Source organism: Dendrobates tinctorius, unplaced genomic scaffold (assembly GCF_039654945.1).
Source record: "Dendrobates tinctorius isolate UK_male_01 unplaced genomic scaffold, ASM3965494v1 ptg000128l, whole genome shotgun sequence".
Classification (NCBI taxonomy): domain Eukaryota; kingdom Metazoa; phylum Chordata; class Amphibia; order Anura; family Dendrobatidae; genus Dendrobates; species Dendrobates tinctorius.
The window spans coordinates 9,420,706-9,437,778 of record NW_027361796.1 but is presented as its reverse complement, the minus strand read 5'-3'; positions in this window follow the sequence as shown (position 1 = coordinate 9,437,778).

Genomic DNA, 17,073 nt, shown 5'->3' with positions numbered 1-17,073 from the left:
ATTTTTTTTATTTTACCAAGGGTAACAGGAGAAATTGGACTGCAAAAGTTATTGTGCAATTTGTCCTGAGTACGCTGATACCTTATATGTGGGGGGGAACGACTGTTTCGGCGCATGGCAGAGCTCAGAATGGAAGGAGCGCCGTTTGACTTTTTCAATGCAAAATTGGCTGGAATTCAGATCGGACGCCATGTCACGTTTGGAGAGTCCCTGATGTACCTAAACAGTGGAAACCCCCTACAAGTGACCCCATTTTGGAAACGTTTTTGAGATCGGACATCATGTGGGGGTAAACCACTATTTGGGCGCATGGCAGAGCTCGGAAGGGAAGCAGCGCCATTTGACGTTTTTGGCTGGAATTGAGATCGGACACCATGTCGCGATTGGAAAACCCCTGATGCACCAAAACAGTGGAAACCCTCCACAAATGACACCATTTTGGAAACTAGACCCCCTAAGGAACTTATCTAGATGTGTGGTGAGAACTTTGAACCCCCAAGGGCTTCACAGAAGTTTATAACATACAGCCGTACAATTAAAAAATCATATTTTTTCCACAAAAATGATCTTTTCACCCTCAATTCTTATTTTTCCAAGGGTAACAGGACCCTAAAAGTTATTGTGCAATTTGTCCTGAGTACGATGATACCCCACATGTGGGGGTAAACCACTATTTGGGAGCATGGCAGAGCTCGGAAGGGAAGCAGCGCCATTTGGCCTTTTTTTAGTTGGAATTGAGATCGGACACCATGTCGCGATTGGAAAACCCCTGATGTACCTAAACAGTGGAAACCCCCCACAAATGACACCATTTTGTAAACTAGACCCCCCAAGGAACTTACCTAGATGTGTGGTGAGCACTTTGAACCCCCCAGTGCTTCACAGAAGTTTATAACGCCCGGGCGTGAAAATAAAAAATTCGTATTTTTTCCACAAACATGATCTTTTAGTCACCATTTTTTTATTTTCCCAAGGGTACCAGGAGAAATTGAACCCCAAAAGTTGTTGTCCAATTTGTCCTGAGTATGCTGATACCCCATATGTGGGAGAAAACTACTGTATGTGCACACGTCGGGGCTCGGAAGGGAAGTAGTGACGTTTTGGAATGCAGACTTTGATGGAATGGTCTGCGGGTGTCATGTTGCCTTTGGAGAGCCCCTAATGTACCTAAACAGTGGAAACCCTCCACAAATGACCCCATTTTGAAAACTAGACCCCCAAAGGAACTTATCTAGTTGTGTGGTGAGCACTTTGAACTCCCAAAGGCTTCACAGAAGTTTATAATGCCCGGGCATGAAAATAAAAAAATCGTATTTTTTCCACAAACATGATCAATTAGTCCCCAATTTTTTTATTTTCCCAAGGGTAACAGGAGAAATTGAACCCCAAAAGTTGTTGTCCAATTTGTCCTGAGTATGCTGACACCCCATATGTGGGAGAAAACTACTGTATGGACACACGTCAGGGCTCGGAAGGGAAGTAGTGACGTTTTGGAATGCAGACTTTGATGTAATGGTCTGCGGGTGTCATGTTGCCTTTGGAGAGCCCCTAATGTACCTAAACAGTGGAAACCCCCACAAATGACCCCATTTTGGAAACGAGACCCCCTAAGGAACTTATCTAGATGTGTTGTGAGCACTTTGAACCCCAAAGGGCTTCACAGAAGTTTATAATGCCCGGGCATGAAAATAAAAAAATCGTATTTTTTCCACAAACATGATCAATTAGTCCCCAATTTTTTTATTTTCCCAAGGGTAACAGGAGAAATTGAACCCCAAAAGTTGTTGTCCAATTTGTCCTGAGTACGCTGACGCCCCATATGTGGGAGAAAACTACTGTATGGACACACGTCGGGGCTCGGAAGGGAAGTAGTGACGTTTTGGAATGCAGACTTTGAGGGAATGTTCTGCGGGTGTCATGTTGCCTTTGGAGAGCCCCTAATGTACCTAAACAGTGGAAACCCCCCACAAATGACCCCATTTTGGAAACGAGACCCCCCTAAGGAACTTATCTAGATGTGTGGTGAGTACTTTGAACCCCCAAGGGCTTCACAGAAGTTTATAATGCCCGGGCATGAAAATAAAAAAATCGTATTTTTTCCACAAACATGATCAATTAGTCCCCAATTTTTTCATTTTCCCAAGGGTAACAGGAGAAATTGAACCCCAAAAATTGTTTTGCAATTTGACCTGAGTAGGCTGATGCCCTACATGTGGGGGTAAAACACTGTTTGGGCGCATGGCAGAGCTTGGACGGGAAGGAGCACCATTTGACTTTTTCAACTCAGAATTGGCTGGAATTGAGATCAGACGCCATGTTGCATTTGGAGAGCCCCTGATGTGCCCAAACAGTGGAAACCCCCAATTCTAACTCCAACCCGAACCCCAACACACCCCTAACCCTAATCTCAGCCCTAACCCTAGCCCTAACCCTAGCCCTAACCCTAGCCCTAACCCTAACCCTAATGGAAAAATGGAAATAAATACATTTTTTTTATTTTATTATTTTTCCCTAACTAAGGGGGTGATAACGGGGGGTTTGATTTCCTATTTATGGCGGTTTTTATGTTTGCCGGCTGTCGCACACTAAAATACGCTTTTTATTGTAAAAATAGTTTTTGCATCACCACATATTGAGAGCTATAATTTTTCCGTATTTTGACCAACCGAGTCATATGAGGTCTTATTTTTTGCGGGACGATTTGATGTTTTTATTAGTACCATTTTCGGGCACGTGACATTTTTTGATCGCTTTTTATTCCAATTTTTGGGACGCAGAATGAACAAAAACCAGCGTTTCATGAATTTCTTTTGGGGGGGTGCGTTTACACCGTTCCGCGTGCGATAAAATTGATAAAGCAGTTTTATTCTTCGGGTCAGTACGGTTACAGCGATACCTCATTTAGGTCTTTTTTTATGTTTTGTCGGTTTTATGCAATGAAAACTATTTTATATAAAAAATAATTATTTTTGCATCGCTTTATTCTGCGGGCTATAACTTTTTTACTTTTTCGCTGATGATGCTGTGTGGTGGCTCGTTTTTTGCGGGACAAGATGACGTTTTCAGCGGCACCATGGATATTTATATGCGTCTTTTTGATCGCGCGTTATTACACTTTTTGTTTGGCGGTATGATAATAAATCATTATTTTTATTTTTTAAGGGGTTCGCTAAAGGGGTTAACTAATGGGACAGTTTTATAGGGCGGGTCGTTACGGACGCGGCGATACCTAATATGTGTTCTTTTATTGTTTTTTTTTTATTTCCAAAAAATGGATTTATTTGAGGGAATATTTTTTTTTTTTTTCTAATTTATTTGGCGATTTTTTTAAATTTATTTTAACACTTTTTTTTAACTTTATTAAATAGTCCCAGGTGGGACATCACTGTCCTGTGACAGATCGCTGATCTGTCACATCACAGATCACTGTGACAGATCAGCAATCTGTCACAGGCAGTGCAGAAGGCTTCCTCATGCCTGCGCTGCAGGAAAGGAGCCCCCCGCAGCAGCGCTGCTCATTGCGCTGCCGTGGGGGGCTCAGGGAAGCATGGAGGGAGCCCCCTCCCTGCCGATGCTTCCCTTTAACCCCCGGTACACTGCGATCATGTTTGATCGCGGTGTGCAAGGGGTTAACGTGTCGGGGGCGGTCCGTGACCGCCCCTGACACATTGTGCCGGGTGTCAGCTGTGATAATCAGCTGACACCTGGCCGCGATTAGCGGCGCTCACCACGTGGGCGCCGCTGATCGCGGTAGACGTACTATCCCGTCCATGGGCATAGGGGCCCAGGTCCCATGGACGGGATAGTACGTCTGATGTCAGGAAGGGGTTAATATGGCACTTGTATTTGGTGAGTAAAAATGGGTTATATGGAACTACCCATGAATTGTCAATTGTCTTAGAATGGTGTTCATATATTTTGCCAATGGGTCTGCGGTAAGTGGGATAGCCGTCCTTTTCTTTGATGGTATATGGTTGGTATTGTTTAGGGAAACCTTTGCTACACTTTCCAAGATCCATACAGGGAGAATTAGGATTGTGTTCTCCACAGGGACCATGAATCATGTGTTGAAGAACAATGTTATGGAGCTGAGTGTAGATTGTTTCATCAGGTATTTCAGCCCAGACTATATCGTCTATGTCCGCCTCATTCCGTAATTTAGACAGGCTGTAAAGAATAATTAAAATATGAGCATGCGGGAGACCACGCTTCTGAAATTCAATGACATGGACCATTGCAGTGACGTTTCCAAATAATCTACTGCTAATGTCTTTTAAGAGGGATTCCAGTTTTATTTTAAAGACGCGTGCAACCAAGTCTGGTCTGTGTTCAACACGCTGCCACGGTTCTAAATGTGTAGTAATCTCACTCCACTTAGGATTACATGTCATGGTGATAAATAGATCTGGTCGACCATACTTTGTAACAATAGCCATAGCATCCTGGTAGCGCTGCTGCATGTTTCTTGGACTGCCTTCAAAAGAAGATGGTAAAATGACAGTTTTTCCAATAGGGATGCCCTTTTGAACCAATTTTTTGAGTGGATGTTCTTGAAGGAGGCAGTAATCCTCCACTTTTAAATCTTTTTGGTGGTTGTGGATGTAATGTAGGCGATTAGCTTCGATTTTGACATAAGCATCTACTAAATATTGCTGTGTTAGCTTACCACCATTGAGGAGTGGATTAAAGTAATTTCTGACAGATAACATATAGCAATAGTATTGGAGTTGTGTGATCCTCCTCGGACTTTTGCCTTGTTGTTTGAGTCCATCATGTCATCCTTGGTCTCCATAAGTGAAATATATTGGATAGAGGAGGGCATCCAAATTGCTATGGAGAATGCTAATTTGTTGTGTTTTTGGAGCTAAAGGGTTGTGGGGATCAGGTTTTAACTGAATTAATATGTCTCTATTGAAAGGTGGCTCACCATTGTCATTTTGAAACACGACTGCTACTTCACTGGCAGTGGGATTATTGTAGCGTCGAGGGTCTTGAGTACGATCTTGTTTAATAGCCATAGTGATGTTTGGCATGACAGTTCTGTTTTAGAGATTTAATTTTTTCTTGTTCTTCCACATCACGTAACATTTGATAAGCTGCCACAAAAGGATTAATAGTTTGGATTTGAAGAGCAATAATGTTCATCAATGTAGGATGACATTTTTGATTTTCTTTACATCGTAAGCGTTGTTCGTTTGCAGTAGCGGTATCAAGAATGTAAAGTTGGGCAAATGCGCGTTGTTGGTCATCTGAGGGATGTAGTGTTCCAGTTCTATGATAGATCTGCCCATGTATGCGGAAACAGTATGGGCCATATCCAGGAGGTGGTGAAATATTTGCACCCATGGAGGCAAAAGCAAAGGAACTGTTAATACTTCGAATATTATCCATGAAATTTTTGCTAAATTCACTTTGCCCTTTCAGCAAACGTGTAAAGACATCAGGATAATGTAGTATGGGTCCTTGGCTTTACCCTTCTGACAGCATAGCGTAAAGTTGTTATCAGAAGGTATCTCTACTACAAAATGCAAAGCTTGGCAAGGCTCACATTCATGGGTCATGTCAACACAGCTGTGTTCAGTAATACTATTTTCATCATTAGTGAAAATGTGAGGTTGTAGTAGAAGTGCATGTCCAACCGGGGAGGTGCGCCTAGTTTTGAGACCAACGTATATTTGTCTTGGTTGCACTTTCTGCGGGCTAACTGTTGCAGCTTGTATGTGAAGAAACTGTGCGTCGGTATTGACTAATGGTGGTATTGATAGGGCAGAAACAGATTGCTGATTAGCTATGTCAGTGAACGGCATATAGGATGAAGTGTGGTAGTAACTTGTTCCACATGCTGATGGGGAAGCATCCTGTTGTGAGTCTACTAATAATGATGAGGAAGAAGCCATCTGTTGTCGGCGGTGATGGCGTGCAGAGGCTTCTTCAGCCAATCTAATGGATTTAGAGTTAGGGGATTCGTGTGTGAGGCGACGGCGTTTATAAGCCTTAATCTTGTCAAGGCAATGCTGTTTTTCCTCAGGAGTCTCATTAGCACAGCATTGTTTTTGACGTAGTGCTAAAGCGGCTTTCCTTTCACTGGCATTGCCATACTGTGCATCGGTATTGACTAATGGTGGTATTGATAGGGCAGAAACAGATTGCTGATTAGTTATGCAAGTGAACGGCATAAAGGATGAAGAGTGGTAGTAACTTGTTCCACATGCTGATGTGGAAGCATCCTGTTGTGAGTCTAATAATAATGATGAGGAAGAAGCCGTCTGTTGTCAGCGGTGACGGCGTGCAAAGGCTTCTTCAGCCAATCTAATGGATTTAGAGTTAGGGGATTCGTGTGTGAGGCGACGGCGTTTATAAGCCTTAATCTTGTCAAGGCGATGGTGTTTTACCTCAGGAGTCTCATTAGCATGGCGTTGTTTTTGTCGTAGTGCTAAAGCTGCTTTCCTTTCACTGGCATTGGCATACTTTTTGTTATGACTCATGTTGGCACAGGTAAAGGAGTCTATTTGGCAGTTATCTGGCAGTGAAGAAGGCGTCTTGGAGTATTTTAGTGTAAACAAATACTAATTGGCCCTGTAATTGCCCAGCAGTAGTTATGAAGTGGTAGCGGCAAATTGGCCCTGTAATTGCCCAGCAGTAGTTATGAAGTGTTAGCGGCAAATTGGCCCTGTAATTGCCCAGCAGTAGTTATGAAGTGTTAGCGGCAAATTGGCCCTGTAATTGCCCAGCAGTAGTTATGAAGTGGTAGCGGCAAATTGACCCTGTAATTGCCCAGCAGTAGTTATGAAGTGGTAGCGTAAAATTGGCCCTGCAATTGCCCAGCAGTAGTTATGAAGTGGTAGCGGCAAATTGGCCCTGTAATTGCCCAGTAGTAGTTATGAAGTGGTAACGGAAAATTGGCCCTGTAATTGCAAAGCAGTCGTTATGAAGTGGTAGCGGCAAATTGGCCCTGCAATTGCCCAGCAGTAGTAATGAAGTTGTAGCGGCAAATTGGAACTGTAATTGCCCAGCAGTAGTTATGAAGTGGTAGCGGAAAATTGGCCCTGTAATTGCCCAGCAGTAGTTATGAAGTGGTAACGGCAAATTGGCCCTGTAATTGCCCAGCAGTAGTTATGAAGTGGTAGCGGCAAATTGGCCCTGTAATTGCCCAGCAGTAGTTATGAAGTGGTAACGGCAAATTGGCCCTGTAATTGCCCAGCAGTAGTTATGAAGTGGTAGAGGCAAGTTGGCCCTGTAATTGCCCAGCAGTAGTTATGAAGTGGTAGAGGCAAATTGGCCCTGTAATTGCCCAGCAGTAGTTATGAAGTGGTAGCAGCAAATTGGCCCTGCAATTGCCCAGCAGTAGTTATGAAGTGGTAGCGTAAAATTGGCCCTGTAATTGCCCATCAGTAGTTATGAAGCGGTAACGGCAAATTGGCCCTGTAATTGCCCAGCAGTAGTTATGAAGTGGTAGCAGCAAATTGGCCCTGTAATTGCCCAGCAGTAGTTATAAAGTGGTAGCGGCAAATTGGCCCTGTAATTGCCCAGCAGTAGTTATGAAGTGGTAACGGAAAATTGGCCCTGTAATTGCCCAGCAGTAGTTATGAAGTGGTAGCAGCAAATTGGCGCTGCAATTGCCCAGCAGTAGTTAAGAAGATGTCGGGGATCGTGGAGCAGCGGCGATGACGGCGTGAGTATGAGAGACGGAGTGAGAGAGAGGGTCGTATGTGGAGTGAAAGAGGGGGGGACGTGAGTGGAGATGGTGAATGGTGAGAGGAGTGTGTGTTGAGGAGGTGTGTGTGTTGAGGAGGAGTGTGTGTTGAGGGTTAAAATGGCAAGAGGTGTGTGGTGGATGTGACGTCACCAAGTTACAACCGGACGGAATCTGCATTACAACCGGACGGAAGCTGCCTAGCGCATTTATTATTATAGATATTTAAAAAGGGCCTTTCATCTGCTGGGAAACATGCAGAGTAAAATACCTTTTTATTGCAAGTAATTAGGAAAGTTAAAATATTTCCTAATTTAGTTGAAAATACACTGTTATTTTAAAAGACGGAGACTTAAGTCAGCTGAAGTTAAGATTCCCTGTCTCGCTATTTTGACAGATTTTCTGCTTCCATATGAAGAGAGGAGACTTAGAGCCTCTCTTCATATGAGATAGAAACTCTCCAGCCTTCTCTTCTGTGTCCTTTGGCTGGGGATGGCTCTACAAGGTATAAAGTAAGTGACCCAGAGAAATATTTGAGAAGCAGCTATGTCCTTCTTTAGTAAGTAAACTCTTTAGAAGCAGAAACGTTATCTTCCTGCAGGCTAACTCTTTTGAAAAAGTTGTATCCTCTTCTTTCATTTAGACAATTTAATTCATCAGGGTATTCTATTAAATGGCTGATAAATAACAATAGTAACATAGTTTTTAGTATTAGGGTATGCATAAGTCCATCAAGTTTAACCTATAGCCTAATATAGTAATCCAGAGGAAGGCAAAAACCCCACGAGGCAGATGCAAATAGCCCCATATTAGAGGAAAAATTCCTTCCCAACTACATATATGGCAGTAAGACAAATTACACTATGTAACAAATTTTTATTTATTTTTTGTTCCTGGGTCCAAAGTGTGTTTCCTAACCTGTTATGCCTAAAAGAAATAGAAAATAGTTGTTGCTCCAAAAAACTTTGCTTTTCTGATCAGGACAATGAAATTTTGAAATTTGTCTGTTTTCGGGAAAATCCTTGATTTGTATTCAATACTGAGTAGTCTTCTAGAATATTGTTGAACTGCTAGAATTGTGCAGAAGCTTCTACAATTTTCCATAATTATCTAGAGGTTTCTAGAAACTTTTAGAACTTTCTAGAACGTTCTCAGACTGTTCAATAATAGTCATACAAGAATAAAAGCACAGGTGACTCGAACCAACATTTCGGTTTATGTTATTGCTGAGTAAGAGAATAATGAATCGTAGTTAAAGGGAATCTGTCACCCCTTTTTTGAGATATCATATAATGATATTATTCAATTGTGTGTCACATAAGGATTCTCTTAGTACTTTTGCTTCCCCCTGACCCCGCACCTTTCATGCATAAATACCTTTTTTATATCGGTTCAGATGTATGTAAACTGCCGCTGTTCGGTCCGCTGGGCGGGGCTTATTCAACTGCTCCCCCCTCCCTGTCTTGCTCTACACAAGAAGAAATGCATAGAGCAAGACAGGGAGGGGGAGCAGGTGAATAAGCCCCGCCCAGCGGACCGGACTGCAGCAGTTTACATACATCTGAACCGATATAAAAAAGGTATTTATGCATGAAAGGTGCGGGGTCAGGGGGAAGCAAAAGTACTAAGAGAATCCTTATGTGACACACAATTGAATGATATCATTATATGATATCTCAAAAAAGGGGTGACAGATTCCCTTTAAAGAGCAATTATTTGTTTTAGATGGCATCAAGAAGTCGTTTGCGCCAAGCAGATGCATTTTGCTACATGTGTGGACAATTTAGATAGACAAGAGCGAGAAAATATTCCGTGAAAGCATGTCGTATGAAGCCATATTTCGGCATGCCTGTCGGGGATCAAGAAAAGTCCTGGGCACCTCAATTTCACATGTGAATATTGCAAGAAAACTCTTGAAGGTAAGGTGAAGAATTGCTGCTTGTTTAGAGGGCAGTGTTTTTTGTAGAATTTCAATGATTTCGATCTAGTACAGCTTAATCCCTTACTGGCCGCGGACAGAATATTACGTCCACGGCCAGTATCCCCCTATTTGATGAGGACTCCTGCGGTGAGCCCGCATCAAAGCTGGAACATGTCAGCTGTTTTGAACAGCTAACATGTGCCCGCAATAAGCGCGAGAGGAATCGCAATCCACTTGCGAATATTAAGTAGTTAAATGCTGCTGTCAAACCCTGACAGCGGCATTTAACAAGCGTTTACGGACACTCGGCCGGAAATATGCGCACCGCTGACCCCTGGCACGTGATCAGGGGTATTCGGTGCATCAGCATAACAGCCAGAGGTCTACTTGAGACCTCTATGGTTGTTGATGCCGGATTACTATGAGCGTCACTCTGTGGAAGGCGCTCATAGCAATGCAGTAATTCTGCTACATAGAGGTGATCTGAGCATCGCCTGTATGTAGCAGAGCCAATCGGGATGTGGCAGCTTCTAGTCTCCCATGGAGACTATTAAAGCATGCTAAAAGTAAAAAAAATGTTTTTAAAAATATGAAAAAATAAAAAAAACATAAAAGTTCAAATCACCCCCCTTTCACCTCATTCAAAATAAAACAATAAAAAAAATCAAACATAAATACAGCTCTGGCAAAAATTAAGAAACCCCCACATCAAAATTCTGCATTAGCAGCCCATTCTCCAGACCTGAACCCCATTGAAAACCTCTGAAATGTAATCAAGAGTATGATGGATTGTCACAAGCCATCAAACAAAGAAGAACTACTTACATTATTGCGCCACGAGCAGAGTGAAAGACTGATGGCAAGAATGCCAAGACGCATGAAAGCTGTTTTTCAAAATCATGGTTATTTCACAAAATATTGATTTCAGAACGCTACCTGAGTTAAAACATTGTATTGTCGTTTCTAAATGATTATGAACTTGATTTCTTTGCTTTATTTGAGGTCTGAAAGCACTGTTTTTTGTTTTTTTTTAATGTTGACCATTTTTCTTTGTCAGAAAAAAATACAACATTTATTGCTTGGAAATTCGGAGACATGTTGTCAGAAGTTTGTAGACTAAAAGAGCAATTTACATTTTACTCAAAAAATATACTTATAAAGAGAAAATCAGACAAACTGAACATTTGAAAGTGGTCTCTTAATTTTTGCCAGAGCTGTATATTTGTTATCGCCACGTTTAGAATCGTCCGAACTATCGATAAAAAGAAGGAATAGCCTGATCGCTAAACGGTATAGCGACAAAAAAGTCTCGGGAGACGAGATCTGAATCTGAGCATGCACAGGCTCCGGTGGCCATTTTCAGGGAGGCCACTGAATCGCAGCAATGGAGCTGCCTGGGCCTCCGGGCTTTGGGGAAATGCCGGAGGAGCCCCGGCGTTGGACAGAGAGCAGCCGCAGCCGCCCCTCAGCACAGAGCCCCCACGCTGCACAAAGAGGAGCCACCGCCGACCCCAAGACCAGAGCCACCACAGTGCAGATGGAGTAGCTGCCGATCCCCAGCACAGAGACCCGCAGACAGCACCGCTGTCACCAATGAGGTAAAAGGGGGATGATAACTCCACGTACACCCTCCCTTTGTCATCGGAACCACTTCCCCGCACTCGGCATATAAGATGACACACGGCATATAAGTACACCCCCGACTTTTAAGAAAATTTTCTATTTTAACTGGAAAAGTTGGGGGGTCATCTGATACACTGGAAAATACGGTAGATAAAAGAGAATCTAGACATGTTTGGTGTCTATGAACTCGTAATGACCTGGAGAATCATAATGGCAGGACAGTTTTAGCATTTAGTGAACCTAGCAAAAAGCCAAGCAAAAACAAGTATGGGATTGAACTTTTTTTGCAATTTCACTGCACTTGGATTTTTTTTTAACTGTTTTCGAGTACACGACATGCGAAAACCAATAATGTTGTTCAAATGAACAACTCATCCCGCAAAAAGTAAGCTCTCACATGGCCATATTGATGGAAAAACCTCTGAAGGTTCTGATGCCACCACTGCATATCAAGCTAGGCCTCATCAAGTAATTTGTCACAGCTCTTGACAAGGAGTCATGAGCTTTACAGTACCTCTAAGATCTCTTTGCAAAGCTGTCCGAGACAAAGGTCAAGGCTGATATCTTCATCAGACCGCAGATCAAGAAGCTCATAGAATGTGACGAGTTCGCCAAGCTGCTGAACAGGACAGAGAAAACGGCTTGGAACTGTTTTGTTTCAGTGGTTCATGGCTTCCTCGGTAATCACAAGGCTGAAAACTATGCAGTTGCTTCAAACTCTCATTAAAAATTATGCCATAATGGGATTCAGAATGTCTGTCAAAGTCCATATCCTTGACAAGTTCAAGGAGAATATGGGAGCTTACTCAGAGGAGCAAGGTGAGCACTTTCATCAAGATATATTGGACTCTGAACGTCATTACCAAGGACAGTATAGTGAAAACATGATGGGGGACTACATTTGGGGGCTTCTTCAAGAAAGCGATTTGCAGTACAAATCTAGAAAAACTACTCATTTCTGAACCATTTTGATATGCAAATTGCCTCTTAAGAAAGAGGACTTTTACTCTACAGCGCCACCTATTGGTAGTAGCGATCCTACAAGTCACAATCAACCCTTTAACGAGTCTTGTAATATGACTTAGGATAAAAGCCAAATCAGAATCTCAATTTGCAGACACAGTGTTTCGAGCTATTGGCTCTCGTCAGTGCAAAGTATGAGATCTGATTTGGCTAGGTGAGAGGCTCTGGACTGAGGTCTAAGAGGTAAGGTTTCTCCTTGCGGAGAGTGACATGCCAGCTCTGGCTTGTCAAGGTAAGGAGGCTTATTCGCCGTGCAATGCTCCTCTGGGAAACTAATATGCAAATTGCCTCTTCAGAAAGAAAGAGGACTTTTACTCTGAACCTTTTTGAGTGATTTTTGACTGTCTTTGTCTATTTACCATGCAAGTGTTGCTTTTTATCAGACCGCATGAACGAAAATATAATAATTTCCTTTTTTTGACACAATAAATACGAAATTTTTCTGGCCTGTGGTCATAAAATCAAAGTTTATGCTGAATTTAGTCGATTTTCCATAGTCTTTAAACATAAGCAGTTGAAATATTACATTTGGAAGCCAGCAACAAAAATTGTGTTACATAGTGTTATATGGATCAACACCCAATCACAAAATGTAGTACTCATAACCTGTAATATATTTTTGAGTCGGAGAAGAGGGTTGCATTGACAATCCAACACAATAAGCAGCACTTTGAACACATTTTATAAGTGGTCAAAAACTTGTAAATAACTCTTGAAAGAAGAGTTATGTTAAAATCAAGCACACCACGGTTTTTCTTGTGAAATTCTCAATAAGTTTTCATGTGTCACATGACCCTCTTCCCATTGGAAAAAATAAAGTTGGATCCAAAATGGCCGACTTCAGAATGGCCGCCATGGTCACCGCCCATCTTGAAAAGTTTCCTCCCTCCCATATACTAATGTGCCACAAACAGGAAGTTGATATCACCAACCATTCCCATTTTATTTAGGTGTATCCATATAAATGGCCCACCCTGTAGAAAAATCTCTGTATTGTCGTCTCATATATTTGTCAATTGTAATAAGATCGCCCCTAAGCCTTCATTTTTCCAAACTGAAGAATCTCAAGATTGATAATGATAACATGTCTTAGTACTGCAGTCCACCCATTGCCTTAAAAACATTGGTCTTCTCTGCACCCGCTCAAGTGTGGCCACACGAGTGACTTGCATAAAGGCAAAACTATGTTCCTGTCATGAGCATCTATGCCTCCTTTTTGCATCCCATTATTTTACTTGACTTGGCAGCAGCTGCCTGACACTGGTCTCTAAAGTTGAGTTTGCCATGCACCCACACACCCAAGGCTTTTTCAGTGACAGTTTTATCTAGTGTTTTACAATTTAATACATACTGTAGATATACTGTACATTTTATTTCTTCTGCCTAAGTGAATGACTTTACATTTATCTACATTAAATATTCTGTATGAGGTAAATTTCAGGCTCTTGGATGGAGGCTTGGAAATTCTTTGCGTTGTGCTTAGAAATCATTTTCTGATTAAAGAGCCTAAACACAAAATAATTTTAATTCTAAAAGACAATCTATTCAATGTCATAATCTAATCTTTTTTCTAATACACTTTAATAAAAAAATCCCTATACTTCCCTCACTAATCTATCTGTTTTATTTTCTTTTACTACTTTCTCATTGATGATGCTTAGTTTGAGAATCCCAGTGCATGCAATATGCATAGTGACAGTGCACTCTCTTGACTATTCAGACCAGAAGTAAAGATTCGGTAAGGGAGTGCATTGTCAGTAAGAATTTCTGGCCTATAGAGACCAACACTGTCCCCACAGATGACGTCACTTGCTTGGGCAGTGATGGTCTTTACAAGCGAGACATTCTTACAATGGCCACTGATAGTGCACTCTCGTACCACTTCATTACTAGAGTTGAGCGAAACGCGTTTCAAAAGTTTGTTTTGCGCTCTTTTTCAGCCAATCAGGATCCACGGACACTGTGGGCAACGTGATGACATAGGCAGGGGTCACCATCATCTTTCAGAAGGGCATGCAAGTGATTGGCTTGCTTTGGTGGGCGTCACAGGGGGTATAAAAGGGCGTGCACGCCGACCGCCATCTTACTTCTGCCGATCTCAGTATAGGGAGAGGTTGCTGCTGATTCTGTAGGGAGAGCGTTAGGCAGGGAAGAAGACAAAAAAACTGCTTCTGCTGCTAGCGATTTGGCCTGCACAACACACCAGTCACTGTGTGTGCAGTGCAAGGGGAGGCTATATAGTGGTGTATCAGTGGTGTTGGTTGTTGGGCTGCCTTCTAAGGCTTCCTGACATTCCTGCATTGCTGTTTACCCACTGCTCCGCAAACTGCTTTTTTAAAAGCAATCCCAATTTTTTTTTTTTGTCCTGAGAAGAAAAAAAAACTGCTTCTGCTGCTAGCAATTTGGCCTGCACAACACACCAGTCACTGTGTGTGCAGTGCAAGGGGAGGCTATATTGTGGTGTATCAGTGGTGTTGGTTGTTGGGCTGCCTTTTAAGGCTTCCTGACAGGCTGGCATTGCTGTTTACCCACTGCTCTGCAAACTGCTTTTTTAAAAGCAATCCAATCTCCCTTATCCTCTAGTCCCTTTTGTCACAGCTGTGCCATCGAGCCTGTGACATAGCGCTCAGATATCAGTGGGCCTCACACAATCCAAAAGTGTCCAGTGTCCAAAAGTGTGTGCAGAGATTCAAAATCTCCCTTATCCTCTAGTCACTTTGGTCACAGCTGTGCCATCGAGCCTGTCACATAGTGCTCAGATATTCATTGGGCCTCACACAATCCAAAAGTGTCCAGTGTCCAAAAGTGTGTGCAGAGATTCAAAATCTCCCTTATCCTCTAGTCACTTTGGTCACAGCTGTGCCATCGAGCCTGTCACATAGTGCTCAGATATTCATTGGGCCTCACACAATCCAAAAGTGTCCAGTGTCCAAAAGTGTGTGCAGAGATTCAAAATCTCCCTTATCCTCTAGTCACTTTGGTCACAGCTGTGCCATCGAGCCTGTCACATAGCGCTCAGATACCAGTGGGCCTCACACAATCCAAAAGTGTCCAGTGTCCAAAAGTGTGTGCAGAGATTCAAAATCTCCCTTATCCTCTAGTCACTTTGGTCACAGCTGTGCCATCGAGCCTGTCACATAGCGCTCAGATATTCATTGGGCCTCACACAATCCAAAAGTGTCCAGTGTCCAAAAGTGTGTGCAGAGATTCAAAATCTCCCTTATCCTCTAGTCACTTTGGTCACAGCTGTGCCATCGAGCCTGTCACATAGCGCTCAGATATTCATTGGGCCTCACACAATCCAAAAGTGTACAGTGTCCAAAAGTGTGTGCAGAGATTCAAAATCTCCCTTATCCTCTAGTCACTTTGGTCACAGCTGTGCCATTGAGCCTGCCACATAGCGCTCAGATATTCATTGGGCCTCACACAATCCAAAAGTGTCCAGTGTCCAAAAGTGTGTGCAGAGATTCAAAATCTCCCTTATCCTCTAGTCACTTTGGTCACAGCTGTACCATCGAGCCTGTCACATAGCACTCAGATATCAGTGGGCCTCACACAATCCAAAAGTGTCCAGTGTCCAAAAGTGTGTGCAGAGATTCAAAATCTCCCTTATCCTCTAGTCACTTTGGTCACAGCTGTGCCATCGAGCCTGTCACATAGCGTTCAGATATCAGTGGGCCTCACACAATCCAAAAGTGTCCAGTGTCCAAAAGTGTGTGCAGAGATTCAAAATCTCCCTTATCCTCTAGTCACTTTGGTCACAGCTGTGCCATCGAGCCTGTCACATAGCGCTCAGATATTCATTGGGCCTCACACAATCCGAAAGTGTCCAGTGTCCAAAAGTGTGTGCAGAGATTCAAAATCTCCCTTATCCTCTAGTCACTTTGGTCACAGCTGTGCCATCGAGCCTGTCACATAGCGCTCAGATATCAGTGGGCCTCACACAATCCAAAAGTGTCCAGTGTCCAAAAGTGTGTGCAGAGATTCAAAATCTCCCTTATCCTCTAGTCACTTTGGTCACAGCTGTGCCATCGAGCCTGTCACATAGCACTCAGATATTCATTGGGCCTCACACAATCCAAAAGTGTCCAGTGTCCAAAAGTGTGTGCAGAGATTCAAAATCTCCCTTATCCTCTAGTCACTTTGGTCACAGCTGTGCCATCGAGCCTGTCACATAGCGCTCAGATATCAGTGGGCCTCACACAATCCAAAAGTGTCCAGTGTCCACAAGTGTCTGCAGAAATTCAAAATCTCCCCTGTCCTATAGACACCTTGTACCTTGTTTTACATTACTATATAGTTTGTTGGATTTTGTATACATTTCTACCAAAAATGAGGAAGGCTGGTGGAAGAGGCCATGGAATTGGGCGGGGGTTGGCAGCTGGTAATGATGGTGTTGGTGGTGGATCTGATGGTAGTGGCAAGAGCAAAATAGGACCGAATACAGGAGGTGCTGACCCTGCATCATCGTCTGGCTACATAAAGCCTCGAACGCTTAGTTTTCTAGGAGTTGGCAAACCGCTTTTAAAGCCAGAGCATCAGGAAAAAGTTTTGTCTTACATTGCTGACTCAGCCTCCAGCTCTATCGCCTCCTCTTCTTCAGTTGTAAAAAGTAAAAGCACTGAGTCGTCATTGGAGGCTCATGTTCATGAACCACACCTTTCCTTGTGTCCTTCACCCCAACCAAGATTGAAGGATGACGCAGGCCATACTACTGATTACTCCATGGAGCTGTTTTCACATACCATGCCTGGATTATCAAGTGAAATGGTGAATTACCCAGGCCAAGATGAATCTGACATGGAGTGCACTG